The sequence below is a fragment of the Schistocerca americana genome, chromosome X, assembly GCF_021461395.2.
Source record: "Schistocerca americana isolate TAMUIC-IGC-003095 chromosome X, iqSchAmer2.1, whole genome shotgun sequence".
In the NCBI taxonomy this organism is placed as follows: Eukaryota; Metazoa; Arthropoda; class Insecta; order Orthoptera; family Acrididae; genus Schistocerca; species Schistocerca americana.
Genome location: NC_060130.1, coordinates 912,193,232 through 912,213,771, shown reverse-complemented (window position 1 = coordinate 912,213,771; position 20,540 = coordinate 912,193,232). Strand labels below are relative to the sequence as shown.

Below are 20,540 nucleotides of genomic sequence, written 5' to 3'. Positions count from 1 at the left end.
ACAAAAGATAGGTCTCAAAATAGCCAACAGAGCAGCACAAGAAAAATTGGGTCAATAGCACCTGCATGTTTCTTGAGCAAATTGAATTGGTAGATAAGGATTTTCCAACCTCTATTGTGACTGTAGATAAAACATGGGGGCTCATTACAAGACCAAGACAAAGAGACATTTGGCACAGTGGCATCACACCAATTCCTCATCTGAAAAAGAAATCAAAACCACAATTTTGGGCCAAAAAACCATGCTTCAGTGTTTTGGGACTGGAAATGCATCATTTTGGTCAAATTTTTGCCTCAGGGGGACACCATCAATGCACAACGATATTGTAAGACCCTAAAAAAACTCACAAGGAGCATTCAAAACAATAGGAGGGAAATGCTGATGAAAGGGGAGTGTGTCTATTGCACAACAACTCCCATCCTCACACAACCTTAGCCACCAAGACACTTCTGGAGTCATTTAGTTGGGATGTTTTGAACCCTACCCTCTCCCCCTCCCCCGTATTTCTCTCACTTGGCACCTGCAGATCATCATCTTTTCAACTCTCAGAAGTCATATATAAGTGGAATTAAGTTTTCAACCAACGAGCACATGCAGGAGAGTTCTTCGAGAAGGGCATAAAGACGCTTGTGCCACAGCCCATTGCACGCACTGTCTGAAATGGCGATTACAGTCGACAAGTGTCTCAACAATATCCTGTAATACACATTTTTCAAAAAATAAAAAAAATTAATATTCAGTCACTTACTTCCTTAACATGCCTTGTATTTTGTACACACTGTGTCCCAGTTTCTGTTTCATCAGGATGTCATACCCTCTTCAACTTCCATGATAAACTGTATGTTGGGGTGAAGGAAGATGAGGTGATGCAGAAATTCATCTCAAGTGTCCCATATATGTGGCCAAACAACAAATGTGTCATCCATGTAATGGTAGAAACTGGTTGGTTTTAGTTGAAATTACTCAAGGGCCTTCTGTTTTTGCTGCACTTCTCAGAATCTTCCATGTATAAAATTACCACAACCAGCAAAGAGGACACACCATGGCAATGCCATATGCCTGTTCATATTAACTTCCATCAAACAGGAAGTAAGTGGTGCTGAATACAAACTTTAAAAGACTCATCAGGTTGGTCTCTAAGTGTTAGTGTTGTTGTTTTAACGTCCCGTCGACAACGAGGTCATTAGAGACGGAGCGCAAGCTCGGGTTAGTGAAGGATGGGGAAGGAAATCGGCCGTGCCTTTTCAAAGGAACCATCCCGGCATTTGCCTGAAACGATTTAGGGAAATCACGGAAAACCTAAATCAGGATGGCTGGAGACGGGATTGAACCGTCGTCCTCCCGAATGCGAGTCCAGTGTGCTAACCACTGCGCCACCTCGCTCGGTTTGGTCTCTAATTTCTTGCTTATCACTGCCATGCATTCCTTTAGTAGCACCCTACTGAAGAGGGACACTATGTGAAAAATCTTCAACTGTTCACTATCTAAGAGATGACGTTTTGTAGATGCTGTACAAAATGAATGGAATTATGTATGTGACGTTGACATTTCCCCACACATGGTCTCAGGAGAAAAGTAAAGTGTTTGACCATGATGCTCCTATATTGCTGACTATGGGCCGCAGTGAGATGCCCCATTTGTGGACTTCTGACAGCCTATACAGTCATGGTGGAGCAGCAACTCTTATTCAAAGTAACTTGAGAATTTTCACATTGAAACTACAGTGTTTTTGTTTTGTCTCTGTTTGCGACTTCTTTGATATTCTTCTATTTTCCTGTACATTACATCATCGTGACGTCCATAAATTTTCTGTTTATATTCTGAGTGCTGGATCAACACTGTAGCGTTCCACTTGTCAGTGGGCAGCATGACCAAATCAGGATCATCACCTGAAGATGACAAAAAGTCTGTCCGCTAAAATATTGTGGAGAACTTACAACGCAACTTGGGCAGACAGCCAAGAAGTCTACAAGTTAGAAATACAATGGAAAAACACCAGACTGCATATCAAGTACCTTTATGGGGAGGAACATCTTCAACAAATAAAGATGCTGGACAAGCTGCAGAACATGAAAGAGCAACTGTTCTGTTCATTCACATTACTGCTTAGATGTCAAGATGGCACTTTGATACCACTTTTTGCCAAGATACCTCATCACATAAGAACTGCAGTGGCCATTAGCATCATAAAAAGAGCTAGCTTGGTACTGCTACAAGAGGAAAAATTGCTATACTCACTGCCGCCTGCATACCACATCGAAAAAGGTATTGGTTGTCCATCTGAAGATAACCTCAATGGTCTGTCCCACTTCACAGGAGTGGATCGATGTTTTCACATGGCCACAGGCTGACAGCCCATGAAGAAAATAAACAACTAAACAGACATTGTTTATGAACATCTTGCAGCACACCATACAACCACATTAGGAACACCTCAGCATACTGTTATCCAACTTACAGGGAGAACAAGCAATGATGCAGTAATATTGGTGCTTGGGAAAGGGCTAACTTTGGCTGGACTCTAATACCTTTACTGATTGTTGACATCATAAGCAATGCACAACAGGCCAACTATGCTCTATCAATCAATGAGGGTGAAGAAATATTCCTTGCACTCACCAGGGCTGCAGCACCAGGGACTGACATTTCAAAGGTGGAAAAAGCAGCAATCCGGAAGTTACATGATGATTCAGATGTGATCATTCAGCACACTGACAAAAGGGATGCTACTGTGTTGTTCCTGCATTCAGAATATAAACCGAAAATTTATGGTCTTCTTTATGACGCAGCGTGCAGGAAAATAGGAGATCAGACAAGTCACATCTACAGAAAAACTATCAAACTTCTTAGCAGTACCTTTGATGCAAAACCTCTTAAGAAACTTTGAGCATTAGCTGCTACTCCATCTTGACTGTATGGGCTATAAAATGTCCACAGAGAGGGCATTCCAGTGCGGTCCATAGTCAGCAATATAGGAGAAGCAACATACAGCTTGACCAAACACCTGACTGCTCTCCTGAGTCCATCTATGGGGAAATGCGAACATCAAATCCAAATTTCCATTCATTTTGTACAACATCTATGAAACATCACCTTAATAACAGTGATCTGCTGGTGAGCTATGACTTCACCAGAGTACCACTAAAGGAATACACAGAATTAATAAGCAAGAAGCTCAAATGAAACATGACAAGACTTGTCAAGTTTGTGCTCACCACCACTTACTTCCCATTTGATGGAAGTTTTTACAGACAGACGATGTCACCATGGGATATCCACTGTCACCGGTTTTGATGAATTTGTTCATGGGAGATTTTGAGAAGTTCCTTGAGCAATCCCAAAAAACTTGTTTCTATCATTATGTGATGATACTTCTGTCATTTGGCCACATGGTCAGGGCAGCATACATGAATATCTTCGTCAGCTCAATTTGCTTCAACCCAAGATACAGTGTAACATTTCAGTAGAACAGGATGGTGTGTGGCCATTTTATGTCCTGGTGAAACTTAAATCATATGGCAAGCTGGGCCACAGTGCGTACAGAAAGCCTAGACACACTGATCTGTATCTACACGCCTCCAGTAATCGCCACATCTTCCAACATGAAGGTTTTTTTATGCACACTTGTTGACATGGTATGATCAATGTGTGACCAAGACAACTTTCTATCTGAGCTGAAGCACCTGCAGACAACATGTCGAAGAAATGGGTACAGCAAAAAGCAGATAGGTGAGTGTTTAAACAGGTTGCAGCTAACAGCAGAAAGAAAATGAACACAAATACCTATTGTGCATCAAGTTTGTCAGCAGTAGCTACATAAATACAGCAGAATCTTGACACAATGTCAAATCTGTATTTCACCAACCCCCTAAGACATTGACACCAACAGGTTCACTAAAAGATAATGTAGTTCTTCATAAAGCAATAGTCTACCAAATCCCCTGCTATTGCGGCAAGGCATATGTTGAGGAAGTTGTACACGCAGTAGAACAAATGTGCCATGAACATACATGCCACACTGAAAAACAACAAACCATACACCTATCATGCCCAACCACAGTATAAAAACTGGCCATAGTATAGATTACCATAAGATACTTTGGCAATCTTCCTTCTTCTGGGACCGTGTGAGTGAGTTGGCCATTGAAATTAGTGTCCAAGATCATCTAATTAGCAAACATAGTGGTTATAACTGAACCATGCATGGAACACTGCACTGAGCCGAGATGAAACAAAATATTTCCACACAGTGGTGTCTGCAGGCGACAGCAGCACAGAGACTGGGTACTGCAGTTCTCATTCAGGTGAAAGGTTTATGACTGTTTCAGTAGGGGCCTTGAGCCATCCTCACATGGGACAAGGCAGCTGATGTTGACACAGATGTGTATGGGAAACTGCATGAGACACAGTACCCACATCACATGGGACATGCTGGTTAATGTGATTTGTGACTGAAACACTCTGCAGCACCAGTTGTCATTTGCATTTGTCTCACAAACCATACAATTTGTTTACGAAAATGGACGCATGTAAAAGTCTTAACGTTAGCTCTATTAAAATATACATTTCCTCCCTTGTCCATACACTAATCATGTTGTTCTGTCTGTAGTATACACAAATAAGAACTTCAATATCCATGAACATGTTATAAGACAGAAACAAAAGTTCCATGTCTAGTCAATAAGGGCATCACAGTTTATAAAAGTTTAAAAAAATCGAACAAACTCACTCCTGAGATCGAATGCACAAATTTTTATATAATATTGAATATTACAGAAAACATTTCTATTAAATTACTAGAAAAGCCCCAGAAACATTTAGGAAACACAAGGGTAAAAAAATGAAAGAGATACAGGAAGACACGAACCTGCTACTCATAAATTCATAACTCGGCACCTCTATCCATTACACTACACTAAACTTCTGGAACGTACAACCTTGTACTTTATATTACAATCTGCTGAAGGCTGTAACTGCTGATATGTTATTAACTGACATTTAATTATAACAAATTGTACCAAGAACAACGTGTTTATTACACATCTTCAGCGCACTGTTACCTTAAAATGGCATACTTTTATGTAACAAAAGTTATAATGCAAAAATAACTAAATACCAAAATTCTTTAATCAAAATTTGACATTCTCTGTCATTTTATTACACCAAATCGTACCAATAACGACAGGCTTTAAAGAGATCCTCAATGTGCTGGTGCTTTAAAACAGCAAATATTCACAGGATTTAAGTTATAATAAGAAAACCATCAAATATGGGCTTCAACTGAAAAACAACAAAATCCAAATGATGTCTTCCAAGTCTGCCTGTGACATAGAAAACTTTCTTCCCTGTTATTGGTTCAACGTTTCATAGCATGTTGCCGAAGTATCACAGAACTTATTTTATGTTTCATGCATGGCAATGCCTCCTTAACGTGAAAATAACAGGACGTGACATCACAAAACTTGTGTAGCTCCATGTCAGCATCAGCTAACTCATCCAATGTGAGGATTACTTTAATCAACACAGATCCCTTTCTCATTTTTTCCCAAGGAAAGTAACATGTTCAGATTTATCTTCTATCCATTCAACAAATGTGTGGTTTGAGTTCTGTAAAATAAAATCTAATTATTCTGGAACAAACAAGGAACTGTGTACATTTCTTGAATCCCTGTTTCTGTAGCTTCTCTCTCTTCTGAAGGCATGGCTACAGGTTGGGACAAAGGAGTACACAGTCGAATTAGTCCAGTGATTATGTGATGTAAATTTTATGTCTTTAATGTGACAAGTATCCACCATAATGCTGCCTACTCCAATTGAGGGTCCTCCCCAAGGGCACTGTCAAGCCACAGTAATAGCTACTTGGCATGATGGTCAGTGCTCATAGTCGCAGCCCCCTAAAAGGATAGGAATTTATTCTTTGGGTTGCGTGGGGAGATAACACCTTGGTCAGTAACTACCATCAAAACACACAGAAAAAAGGGAGAAAGTAGTCAAATAGGAGAGCCAGACCAGGCTTTATTTTGATAAAATGGTAATAGGAGAACTATCTGAGAGTCATAACTAAGCAATGGCCAGATCAGTGTCAACACCTAATACTTGGATCAACAGAGTCTGAAAAATGGGGGGGGGGGGCAGAGACAGAGAGGGAGAGGGAGAGAGGGAGGCGGAGGAGAGGGAGGGGGAGGAGAGGGAGGGGGAGGAGAGGGAGGGGGAGGAGATGGAGGGGGGGAGGGGGAGAGGGGGAGAGGGGGAGAGGGAGGGGGAGGAGAGGGAGAGAGGAAAAAATGCTGCATTTTAAACCAGTGGGTAAGTGCTCAAAAATATTGGTTGCAGCCAGTGTCAATTGAAAGAAAAGTAAATGTAGTTCTTTTTTCCCTATCTGTTCTCATTATTATGGAGATCGAGTTTCTTTTTAACTGTGATGGCTTGCTTACTACAAAAGTACATATTGCACTGATTATACAAGCTCATGTTCATACATCAGCAGAATCTACAGTTACAGGATTCTGCTAATGTACAAACATGAGCTTCTATAATCAGTGCAATATGTATGTTGTTTTATGTAATAGTTATTTTGTGTTTCACTTGCCGATATACTATTGTTCTCAAGTTCATGAAATATGATTTTACGATATGACACGGGGTAATATGCATTTGATCAAGATCAGTTAAATGTACTGCAGATCTGATGATGACAACATAGTCTGCTGAAACTGGTCGTCACGATAAATGCTGTACAGTAGTGATCTTGGTTGTTCAAAGTTTTACAATAATCTAGATCGCTCCCAACTTGATAATGTCAAGCACATGCAGTGGTAGTTGTCAGCTCAAGTTTTTATGCAAATTGTATGCCACAAGAAAACAAGAATATTACATAGAAATATTTTATCGTGTAATACTTCTGTCATAAAACAGTTTTCTGGGGAAAAAAAAATGGTGTCTAGCATTATTCATCCACATCCACTTCTTCAGAAGTGCAATTATCAAACATACCTAAAATACTGTAGTGGAGAATACAGGAACAAGGAGAAAAAAATAATTACAAAGGATGTCACAGAACACCTTGTAGTGAAGGAAGTAGTAAATAATGAATTGCAATTTATTTGTCTCACAACATGACACACACTTATCAATCATCTGAGTAGAATACAGGAGATATGTCAAAAATTACTAATACAATTCACTTATATAAAATTACAGCTGATTAGACAAAGCAGTACCCTAAAGTTAATAATTTTTGCTCTTAAAATGAATGGTTAGTCTTATGTAATAAGGCTAATGATCAATGACACCCAACATAAATTTTCATTTAGTCTTTCAAGAACTCTTCCATCCTGTAGTAATATTTCTGTATCAGAGTATCCTGTAGCTTCTTTTACAGTGGACCTCGTGTTACATTGGGAATGTTCTTTTCTTTTAGCCTGTTGAAAATTTTCATTGCCATATATTGGGGAACCTGAGCACAAAATTTTATTCGATGAACAGAAAGCATATCACTATCTACACGTGCTATATGAGAGATCAAAATGATTTTCCACAAATAATTTTGGTTTTGTGTGTACAAAAAACAATCTCTTATAGATTTATAGGGAAGGGACTATTGAAAGTTCCAAGTTTTTAAATAATTGATGGCATGATTCACATGGATGTGCAGCATGTGTGTTTCTTATGACTTTTCTGGAACTTCAGTAAGTGCAATATACAAAGGGTGTTCAATCAGTAATGCAACATATTTTTTTTCTGAAAGCAGGTTGGTTTTATTCAGGATTCCAATATACCATACTATTATACATTTTTTGGCTACAAAACCCTATTTTTCAACATAATCTCCATTCAATGCAACAGCTGTATGGCACTTTACTGGGAGGACTTGTATGTATGCATGGTACAACTCTGATTGTTCACATCTGAGCCAACGTCTTGCTGCATCAATAAACTCCCCACCATCCACATACTGCATCCCACGGAGTGCATATTTCATTGGAACAGACAAACAGAAGTCAGAAGGTGGGAGATCTGGGCTGTAGGATGGATGAGGCAAACCAGTCCAATGAAGTTTTGTGAGCTCCTCTTGGGTGCACAAATTTGTGTGAGGTCTTGCATTGTCATGGAAAAGGAGAAGTTTGTTTGCATTTTTGTGGCAACGAACACACTGAAGTTGCTTCCTTCTATTTCACAACTGTGTGCGTCTGGCTGGCAGATGGGAGATTGGATGGGTTTGCACAGCCATGTTGTGATAATGACAGACTCCTCACCCAATGACTCACCATGCTTTTATTCACTACATTCTGCAAGCAGTTGTAAATATCTGTGATGCTCTGATTTTCCACCTAAAGAAACTCAATGACAGCTCTCTACTTGGAACGCTCCTCCACTACAGACATCATTTTGAAGGCTATGTATACTGCTTCCACCTACTGAAACTTCATGGAACTACATGAGCTAAAAGTGGGAATATTCCACAATGTCCCACAAAAAATTCTGTATTTTTTCAACTGAAATTGGTACAGGAAAAAAGTGCTACATTACTTATCGAACACCACTCATATTACTAGAACTTCACTAAAAATTTAAAAAAAATGTAAAATTAGAAAACTGCCATTCCTAATTACTGAGTCAAAGTAACTTTAGTACATAATTTTCCTCGTATCCATGTCAGTGGCAGTGGATAATATTTGCAGTGCAATTGATAAGGTACACAATTCACCTAATAGGTACAAGATATTCAATTTAAATTACGAGGGTAAGTCAATTGTTAACCACAAAGTAGTTATAAAATTTTACTGTAATCAAATGGGAAACTTACAAGAACATCATTTTTCGACATAGTCTCCTTGTGTTTCAATGCACTTGGTCCATCATTGTACAAGCTTCCTGATGCCCTCATAAAAGAAGGTTCTCAGTTGAGCTGCGAGCCAGGAATGCACCGCTTCTTTCACTGCTTCGTCCGAGGAAATCGACGGCCCTTAATGCCTGTTTAAATGGACCAAACAAGTAATAGTCAGAAGGGGCAAGATCGGGACTATATGGAGGATGAGCCAGTACTTCAAATTTGCATTTCTGGAGCGTTTCAGCAGTGTGGGCAACAGTATGCACACGGGCATTGTCATGCAACAACACAACAACTTTTGACAGCAATTCTCGGTGTTTGCTTCGAATTGCAGGCTTTAGCCTGACAGTAAGCATCTCACTGTAATGTTCACCGTTTATTGTTGTGCCCCTTTCCCCATAATGTTCCAATACTGGATCTTGTGTGTCCCAAAAAACAGTAAGCATCAGTTTTCCTGCGGACAGTTGGGTTTGAACTTTTCCCTGCACGGCGAATTTGGATGTTTCCATTCCATACTCTGTCGTTTACTCTCCGGCTCGTAATGATGGATCCATGTTTCATCACCAGTAATGATCCTGTCTAAGAAGTTGTCCCCTTCATTACCATAGGGATCCAAATGTTTTTTTGCAGATGTCCAAGCGTGTTTGTTTATGCAGCTGCGCGAGTTGTTTTGGGACCTATCTTGCACAAACTTTATGAAACCAAAGTCTGTTGTGGATGATTTCGTAGGCAGAACCATGACTAATTTGCAGACACTGTGCCACTTCGTCAACAGTTAATCATCTGTCTAAGAGAATCATTTCACGTGAACGCTCAATGGTTTCTTCATTTATGGCGGTAAACAGTCCTTCATTGTGCATAGCACTTGTGCGACCATTTTGGAATTTTTCAATCCATTCGTAGACACTCCGTTGTAGCAAAAAACTGTTACTCTACTGTACCGAAAGTCTTCGATGAATTTGGCAACTGAAACGCCTTCCAACCACTAAAAACGGATCACTGAACGTTGCTCTTCTTTGGTGCAAATAGACAGCGGAGCAGCCATGATTAACAGCACAGTAGCAATAACGAAACTAACCTATCAGCTTGAAAATAGTAAAGATAAAACAACAAATAACCAAATCATGTGTCATCAACTTAAAATGACAGTACTATCAAAATAAACAAAAATATAACTAAATTGCGGATAATGATTGACTTACCCTTGTATCTAGATTTTGACCTAGAAATTTAATGCATTTCACTTCTGCTGTGGCCTTTTTTTATGGATTATTTTAATTTCCTGTCATTTTGACGGGTGGGTTCGGAATTACAACATTTGTTTTTGTGAAGTTCAGAGCCAACCTACTTAGCTGGAACCATGTTCCCAAGCTATAAGTGTATTAATGATGCAGTCTGGAATTTTTTCTGCATCATGATTTTCAATTAATACAAATGTTTCATCTGGAACCAGAACTGATTTAGTGTTCACAATGCTGAGCAAATCATAAGCACAGAAGAGAAAAACAAAAGGACCAAGAATAGAGTCTTGAAGGACATTATATATCACGATTATCCACTTTGACGGATAATTTACTGTGTTTTCAGTTACATAGGTATAAAGTAAGCCACTGCAGTGCACTGGCCTTAGTTCCATATTTTGTCTAGTTTTTGGATTGGCAAGGTGTGGTTTACACAGAGAAAGCCTTTGTGAGAAGACGAAGACTCCTGCCTCTTTATTATTTTCAGCTAGTGCTACAATAACATATTGTACCTGGATAGCAGTTATATCTCAAAACACTGTTGATAATATAGGAAGAACAGAGGGGGGAGGGGGTGATAATTCTTCCCATGTCTTCTAAAAGACACAGCCAAAAAATGAAGCATCCAGAAGGGGAGGGGGGAATGAAATGAAACTCCACAAGTTGAGAGTATGTATGATACTATTTCAGCGATTATAAAATCAAGTCAAATTTACAAATAACTTTGCAGTATGAGGCCAATTATTAGTGCAAGGCTCCACTCCCTCTGATCTGGATGCATGCACCAATTCAGTTGGGAAGGGTGTCATAAACCTGTTATACATTTGATATCCTTGATGACGGATTGTGACTCTGGCACGAGGTTGAGGTCTGAGCTGGGTTAACACATGTTCTATCAGGAAACAGATCTGGGAAATTTGCTGGCTATGTAACTACCTCAACATCATACAAGTGCCATATGTGAACAAGTATGTTTTGCTGAAAAATGGAAATCCCTGGAGGTAAAATGACGTTTTTTCATGAAACGCTATTGAGAAACTTTTAGAGGGCTGACAGTTGTGGGTAACTGTAGAGTGATTCTACTGGTACCAACTACATTTCATTTAAGGACTGCAAAGACAAGGTAAGAATTAAGGTTTGTACAAGTGCACAGACAGTCATTTTTCCCTCATTTCATTTGCAAACGAAACAGGAAAGGGAATGACTAATAGTGGTGTAAAGGTACCCTCCGCCATGCACTGTGTGGTGGCTTGCAGAGTAGGTAGGATGTAGATGTGGACGTAGCTACACCTAACACACGAGGACACAGGATGTCCATGATGTACCATTGCGCCATCATAGTTTCCTCCCTCATTAACGGACTTGACCTGAAGTCATACCCAATGGCTCCCACACTAAGACACAAGTTGTAACACTGCTCTGCCTCTTCAACACAATGAAAGAATAGAACCTCTCCCCAGGTCACTGCTATATTCACTGATTTGGTAGTGCAGAAATGCAATTCATTACCGAACACTATGTGATACCATTCATCAACAGTTCACACTATCCGGTTACAGCACCACTCTAAATGCAGCTGTTTGTGTAGTGGGATGAACAGCAGCCTACACATGGGACATTAATCCCCTAATCCCCCCTGCCCTTCAACCCTTCTGCCAAATGAAGGAGCCACTGGCTCCGAAAGCTTACATATTTCTATAACTATTATGTGCGTTTTCTCCTGCCGCCACTTGTTGAGCAAATTTTTGTAAGTATACAACTATATTATATTTTCAAAAATTGATTATTTTTATTAAAAAACAAATTAAACTGCCTTGCATTTGCTACATTAACCTTAGTCAATGGAACCAGTATAGATGCACAAAAAAAGTGTACCATAGCTACTTTGAGGCAATTATGTGATACAGAACTGTCTTTTGAGGAAATGCTAGTAACACGACAAGAACATTAACCTAGCAGGAAATAATTATGGAAACACATGCAATGCAGAGCCGAGAGAATCTCGCTCACCTTGGTTAAGAGACCTAAGAGATACCTTGTTGTACTCATGTGAAATAATTCTCTTCACAAATAATACTCCTAAACCACTTCTTCTGAGTAACTTCTTGCTCAGGTATGAGACTAGGAAGGCAAGTTTTATGCTTCCTACACACACATCATCTTTTTGTGCAGACCCCACAAGATATGGGAATGAAAATACGATACAAGCTAACGGCACAAATTTTCGAAAGGTTGAAACTGAGTCAATAAAAAAAAATTAGATGTCATTCTGGCACAGACGTGCTATTACTCGCTTGAGGAATTTTTTTAATAATGAACTGATTATTTGATGAGGATAAAAAATTAAATTGAGATTTTGGAGTTACATGATGACATATAGTGTAGTCCATGTATAACCTATTATAGTTGCAAGCTGATGAGCTTTTATTTCCAGAAATTTTAATATATCTGGGGAACAACCTTGTTCAAAAGACTGATTTATTAATGCAGCTAGTGGATGACTGGCTATTTTGCTCACCAATTTTATTATCGGCTCAAACCCAAGATGTGAATTTTATTTTTATTTTTTTAAAATTGTAATATAATGTTTTCTGAGTTTATTGTTAAAGTATTTCTGAATTTTGAATTTCTGAATTTCTCAAACTTTAGATCAAATCCAAAGAGATTTAAATTTTCCCAGTTGTCTGCTACACTGACATCCGATTTCACAACATTTACAAAAGAAATTCATTGAAACATTTCATTTTTTTGCAGTGCCATTTCCAAGTTTTATTTTCTAAGTTTGTAGATACAGACTTTAACACTCAAATTCAAATATAACTATGAACCACACTACCTTTGATTTCGTTTTATGTTTTAAAAATTAATATACTGTTTTACATTTATTTAACTGCCTTCACCACAATCTTAAATCTAATTTTATAATGCTTCACATTTATATCTGCTATATTTTGGTTCTTTGTGTAGCTGCCTTTTCCTCATTAGGGACTTTTATGTCTTTAGTGATACATTTCAATTTACCTGCCACTTTTCTAAAGCACAGTTTAGGTGGAAAGGTTTTGTTCAACACAACTGGAGCATTGCTTAGAAAGTTATCACAATTTGCACTATTTGAAATATTATTATTATAGTGCCATCTAATCTCATTTAACCTGTCATGAAACATGATTAAAATATCTTTACTGCAGTTCCTTTACATTTTCTTTTTCAGCTAGTGGTTCTCCGCTTCCTTCTGGCTGTTCAACACACAATGCTTAAGTCCAAAAATTTGTAAATCTAAACATCATTTACACATATCTTGAAATACATAATTAGTTAAAATATTATCAATACTGATTGCTGTTTGAGTGGTTGCTCTGGTAGATTTCAATAAATTTAACTCTAAGACCTTTTTATTAAATAATTTTATTTTGAGATCTCGCAGCTTCCATTTATAACACTGATACTGAAGTTCGTTCCTACTACCATCCTTTTTTCCTTTTACTTAGGCATTGAAGCAATTTAGAAAATTTATACAGGAAATGTTCAGTTGACACGTTTCCTCGGATTCTATAAATCAAAATTATAGCAGTCTGGTTCACTAGCTCTGTACAGCTGTCTCCAAAATGAACTTACTGTGTTGTTATCTTCAGTGTGAAGACTGATTTGAATGTAGTCAACCCTTGGCCACCCTCGACAATTCGCCTCCACCCATCCCGTATTACCAAACTCACTATTCTTTGATGTTTTAGGAAGTGCCCTATGAACCAAGCCCTTCTTTTAGTCAAGTTGTGCCATAAATTAGCAATCTAACATTCCACGCCCTGATCTGTAGATTAACAGTTTTGTTTCTTCTAGAGACAACATCCTCACGAGTAGTTCCAACCCTGAGCTCTGAATGAGGGACTATTTTACCTCATAAATATTTTACTCAAGTTGATATCATCGTTAAGCCATAAAATAGAGCTGGTTGTCCTTGGGAAACAGAAAGGCTATAGTTTTCCCTTGGTTTCAGCTATTTGCGGCACCAACGTAGCAAGGCCATGCTGGCCACTCAAGCACAGCATTGTCCATTATTCATGGGGGATTCTTCATTTTGTTACCTATAATATACATCAAAATTAACAAGTATGTGACAATTATCGGTGATAAATTTTTATTTTTTTAATTTTAATTTTTTTTATTTTTACAATAATTTTTATTTTGAATTTTAAAGTACCTTCTGCCAACAATTATTCATTAGATAAATAACTTCAGTAGTGCTGCATTAATACAGAAAAAATTGCATTTCACAGACACTATAAGTTTCGTTATTTGAACGGTCGGCATTTAGACCATTTACTTAGTAGCAGATAATGTATGTAGTATAAATTTCATTTATAGCTTTAAGCACACTTTTACTACAGAAGCCTTTTGGTTTTATTATTTTACTTTCTTTAATTCTTTTTTGTGGTTTTGTGTAATATTTCATCCCCAATACTGCCTATTAGTTTTCAACAATTTTTAAGCTCTGGCAAGTATCGCTCAGTATCTAGATAAATGCTCTGGTGCCTAACCTATTTCAGTTTAAACCTTCTTCTCCAGAAATTTGTTACTTAAAAACTTATTAGGATCTATGAATACTTGTCCTAGTTTATACAATCCTTTCCAGTAATACAATTTCACCTCCCTATACACTTGTCACATACCAACCTCCTGTGTATTAAGCCAAAAAGCTGAGTATAAGTTTCTGGCACTTCAAACATTTGTTTCAGTGACAAGTTATTTCTCACTGCTGCTATGAAGCGAATTTGTGCCCACATGTATAAACACACCTTTACAGTTCCTGTGGGGTTAATCTGGAGATCTTTTAATTTAGAATGTTGCTCAAACCTTAATTCAACAGATGAGAACTGATTCCAGAATGGGCATCCATTTTTTGTAAAAGGTACATGAACATTCCTTAACAAAGAGTCACTATAATGAAAAATTGGCCTTCCTCATTATCAGTTCACTACTCTGTCACCTATTTTTGCTTTTATTGTATGTTACTCTTGTCCATTCATATTTATTTCCTGGTTTAGTTTTTATAGTTTGGTCCTCTTCAGTGACTGCAAAGAAAGGAAGGAAGGCATATTGGAGTTACATGTTTATCACAGAAAAAGGTCATTTGAAACTGAAGACAAAAAACTCAAATTGCACAAGACAAGGAAAAAAACTGATGTCAGTCTATTTAAACATAATACCCCACTAATCAGATGAAGTGGTTCAGAGAAACCATAAAAAACCTAAATTTGGATGTCCAAATAAGGGTTGCACCTAGTTCCTTTCAAACACAAGTTTTGTGTCTTAACAACTATGTCAACTTGTTCAGTTCTTTGACATGGCTGTTGTTTTATTAACAGCTACAGCAAAGACAATCAGTTAAATAGAGCCACTGGGACACCGTTTTGTTCAAATGGCTCTGAGCACTATGGGACTTAACTACTGAGGTCATCAGTCCCCTAGAACTTAGAACTACTTAAACCTAACTAACCTAAGGACATCACACACATCCATGCCTGAGGCAGGATTCGAACCTGCGACCATAGCGGTCACGCGGTTCCAAACTGACGCGCTTAGAACCGCACGGCCACACCGGCCGGCCAACACCGTTTTCCTGTTAAAACAGATCAGTCACGGTATAGAAGAAAGACCATATGAAACTGAAGAAACGCAATGAAAGTTAACCTGTAGATGTGACCAACGATATTATGGCTCCCAGTACTGGCACAGGCCTCTTCCATTTTGAAAGAGACTCACATGGTTGTGCAAGAGAGCCTGTTGTACAGCCACCTGCAGAAGGATCAATCTGATCATGGGATTATTGACACCTTATTAACCTACACTAGAAATGACAGTAGAGCATATTGGATTAAAACATCCAAACCAGGTGACAGTTCATAATTGGTTTCTCCTATGTAACAAATGAGGGCTGCATTACAGTCACTACCGGAGTCAGTAAGGTTCTTCCTGGATATTCTGACTGGGATTAAAACTGCTTCTTTTTAAGAATGAGGAAGCAGTATGGTAAAAATATGATATCACAGAAGCTGATAACCATTTCCTGGGCATGCTCAACGATGTGTTGCAACAGGATGTACATAATGTACTATGACCAGATGTCACGTCACAAATCTGTAGACAATGCCAAATAAAGCTCCCACATACAGCAATTGCAGCTGTAGGCCACAAAATTGGTTGAATTTAAGTTCCAGCTACTGCTTTCTCTGTGTGTGTTAAAAAACCATGTTACAGCCTTAGTGGCAATAACAGTAATTTTAGTAGCAACCAACTAATCTCTCCTGGATAGTCATGATATGCACATTATATACTACAAGTGTTTGGGAAACCTCCCACCTCTCTCTAAAATCTTCCTCATGGACTGCCAAACTATGTCAAGTTTGGTGCAAGTTTACGGAGTTCAAGAGCTATTACCATGATTTTTCTTCACTCCTCTAATCTTCCACTGTGCAAGTGCCATCATGATCTGAAAGGGAGGTCAGTTCGCTGCTGATGCTTCTCTGGCTGACCAAAGTCATCCTCACACAAGACATTAAAGCTAATATGGGCATGGAAGAGAATGATTTTAGTGTTGTCACCAAATGAAGTTTATGTTGCAAAGAATTCTTGCCGGATTTCAGCAACATGTTACAAAATGTGAACGACTGATACTGGAATAATGCTTACAAAGGCAACATGCCATATTTAGTGTTTTTTTATTATAACTTGCAAACAGAGAATTTGATGTTTCAAGGCACTGACACATTAATGATATATCAGAAATGAGCCTTTTTTTGTATGATTTATTACAGTAAGACATCAGGAAACAGAACATCAGTGGTTACAAAGTTCTACCATACCTCTAAGTGCAAGGTATAGGATAGGACTATAAACCTCGGTATAGGATAGGACTATAAACCTCTCAGAATGTTTTTCTGAACCATCACTGATCACACAGAAATGAAGACCTTGTTTGAGAAGAGCATGGAAGTTATGGAGGCTAACAAGATAGAAACATAAGCTTTGAAGACATTTCTGGTATTTTCACACTTACCAGTAGTGTTTTTGGCTCTGAGCACTATGGGACTTAACATCTACAGTCATCAGTCCCCTAGAACTTAGAACTACTTAAACCTAGCTAACCTAAGGACAGCACACAACACCCAGTCATCACGAGGCAGAGAAAATCCCTGACCCCGCTGGGAATCGAACCCAGGAACCCGGGCGTGGGAAGCGAGAACGCTACCGCACGACCACGAGCTGCGGACAGTAGTGTTTTTATTAGTGTACAGCCAGTAGTGTTTTTATTAGTGTACAGCTTTCTCCATTTGAGGATGTAAACTCAATTCCTGCATGGGCATAAAAGGTTAAAGTAAACCTGTCATCAACTCAAAGACTGGCTTGAACACCATAATGCTGTAACAGGTATGGTTCTAGTGGATGTGATACACCATTGCCTGCCTCCAACCATTGAATTGACTTACCCAGACAGTTATAGAGGGATCTACAGTTTAATACTGAGTCTGAATCACAGAGTAACTCAGCATTTTCCACATTAAAAAATATAGCCAGAAGTGAAAGAAGTGACATTTGTAAGTCCTGAAATCATCAGGTGAGGAAGAGACAGTGATCTGTGTTATTTATTATAAATCTCAAGGGTTTTGACCGTAATATAATGCATGGGTGAATATTACCAAGCTATCAGTTTTATAAATCTTGGTTGCAAAATATTGACTAAAAAATGGTTCGAACTCTGAGCACTATGGGACTTAACTTCTGAGGTCATCAGTCCCCTAGAATTAACTAACCTAAGGACATCACACACATCCATGCCCGAGGCAGGATTCGAACCTGCGACCGTAGCAGTTGCGCAGTTCCGGACTGTAGCGCCTAGAACCGCTTGACCACTCTGGCCAGCCAAAATACTGACTCAAATTATTTACAGAAGAATGGAAACACGAGTAGAGTCTGACCTCAGGCAAGATCTTTGGGTGAAGATCAGTTTAGGTTCTGGAGAAAAGTAGGAACATGCAAGGCAATACTGACCCTAAGACTTATCTTAGAAGATAGGTTAACGAAAGGCAAACACATGTTTACAGCATTTGTAGACTTACAGAAAGCTTTTGACAATGTTGACTGGGTTACACTATTTGAAATTCTGAAGGCAACAGGGATAAAATACAGGGAAACATACTGCTTTTACAGAAACCAGATTGTAATTATAGGAGTCCAAAGGACATGAACAGGAAGTTGTAGTTGAGAAGGGAGTGAGATAGTGTAGTAGCCTATCCCTGTTATTATTCAATCTATACATTGTGCAATCAGTAAAGCAAATAAAAGAAAAATTTGGAGAAGGAATTAAAATTCAGGGAGAAGAAACAAAAACTCTGAGCTTTGCCAATAACAACATAATTTTCTCGAAGAAAGCAAAGGACTTCAAAGAGTAGTTGAATTGAATCGATAGCATCTCAAGGAGAGTTTATAAGATGAACATCAATAAAAGTAAAGCAAGGGTAATGGAATGTATTCAAATTTAATCAGGCAATGCTGAGGGAATTAGATTAGGAAATGAGACACTAAAAGTAGTAGACGAGTTTTGTTGTTTGGGCAGCAAAATAACTTTTGATGGCCAAAGTAGAGAGGCTATACGATGCAAACTGCCTACAGAAAATAAAAGAATTTTTGAAAAAGAGGCATTTGTTATCATTGTGTGTAAATTAAGGTGTTAAGGAGTCTTTTCTGAGGGTATTTGTACACAGTGTAGCCTTTAAGATGTAGACAGTAAGCAGTTCAAACAATAAGATAATAGAAGCTTTTGAAATGTGTTTTAGGTGAATACTGAAGATCAGATGGGTAGATTTGATGACTAATGTGGTAGTACTGAATAAAATTGGGGAGAAAAAAATGTATGGTACAATTTGACTAAAAGAAAGGATTGATTTATAGGACACATTACAGGGCATCTAGAAATTGTCAGTTTGGTACTGGAGGAAAGTGTGGGGGTAAAAATTGCAGAAGAAGACCAAACAATGAATACAGTAAGCAGTTTCAAATGGATACAGGTTGAAATAATTATTCATAGATGAAGAAGCTCGCACAGGATAGACTAGATTGGAGAGTTGTATGAATAGCCTTCGGCCAAAAGACACAGACACCACCACCATCAACAACAACAACATGATAACCAGTTTCTACAGATTAGCAACCATCCTCAGAAGTTGTTGTTGTTGTTGTTGTGGTCTTCAGTCCGAAGACTGGTTTGATGCAGCTCTCCATGCTACTACATCCTGTGCAAGCTTCATCATCTCCCAGTACCTACTGCAACCTACATCATTCTGAATCTGTTTAGTGTATTCATTTCTTGGTCTCCCTCTACAATTTGTACCCTCCACGCTGCCCTCCAATACTTAATTGGTGATCCCTTGATGCCTCAGAACGTGTCCTACCAACTGATCCCTTCTTCTAGTCAAGTTGTGCCACAAATTTCTCTTCTCCCCAATTCTATACAATACCTCCTCATTAGTTATGTGATCTACCCATCTAATCTTCAGCATTCTTCTGTGGCACCAAATTTCAAAAGCTTCTATTCTCTTCTTGTCTAAACTATTTATTATCCATGTTTCACTTCCATACATGGCTACACTCCATACAAATACTTTCAGAAACGACTTCCTGACACTTAAATCTACACTCGATGTTAACAAATTTCTCTTCTTCAGAAACGCTTTCCTTGCCATTGCCAGTCTACATTTTATATCCTTTCTACTTCGACCATCATCAGTTATTTTGCTCCCCAAATAGTAAAACGCATTTACTACTTTAATTGTCTCATTTCCTAATCTAATTCCCTCAGCATCACCCAATTTAATTTGACTACATTCCATTATCCTCGTTTTGCTTTTGTTGACGTTCATCTGATACCCTCCTTTCAAGACACTGTCCATTCCATTCAAATGCTCTTCCAGGTACTTTGCCGTCTCTGACAGAATTACAATGTCATCAGTGAACCTCAAAGTTTTTATTTCTTATCCATGGATTTTAATTCCTACTTCGAATTTTTCTTTTGTTTCCTTTACTGCTTGCTCAATATACAGATTGAATAACATTGGGGATATGCTACAACCCTGTCTCACTCCCTTCCCAATCACTGCTTCCCTTTCGTGCCCCTCGACTCTCATAACTGCCATCTGGTTTCTGTACAAATTGTAAATAGCCTTTCGCACCCTGCATTTTACTCCTGCCACCTTCAGAATTTGAAAGAGTGTATTCCAGTCAACATTGTCAAAAGCTTTCTCTAAGTCTACAAATGCTAGAAATGTAGCTTTGCCTTTCCTTAATCTGTTTTCAAAGAAAAGTCATAAGGTCAGTATTGCCTCACGTGTTCCAATATTTTTACGGAATCCAAACTGATCTTCCCCGAGGTCGGCTTCTACCAATTTTTTCATTCATCTGTAAAGAATTCGCATTAG

The 20,540-nt window shown here is 38.5% G+C and overlaps 1 protein-coding gene and 1 long non-coding RNA gene across 3 annotated transcripts in view; both read right to left on the bottom strand.

Annotated features, from left to right (window-relative positions):
* The window catches only part of LOC124556753 (transcriptional activator protein Pur-beta), a 346,413-nt gene that overhangs the window by 258,801 nt on the left and 67,072 nt on the right, over window positions 1-20,540 (bottom strand). The window lies entirely within an intron of this gene.
* Window positions 7,082-9,114, bottom strand: LOC124556754. Its single transcript, XR_006968681.1, has 2 exons — window positions 8,807-9,114; window positions 7,082-7,456 (listed from the first exon to the last, which is right to left on the bottom strand). It is a non-coding gene; the product is annotated as an uncharacterized LOC124556754 (long non-coding RNA).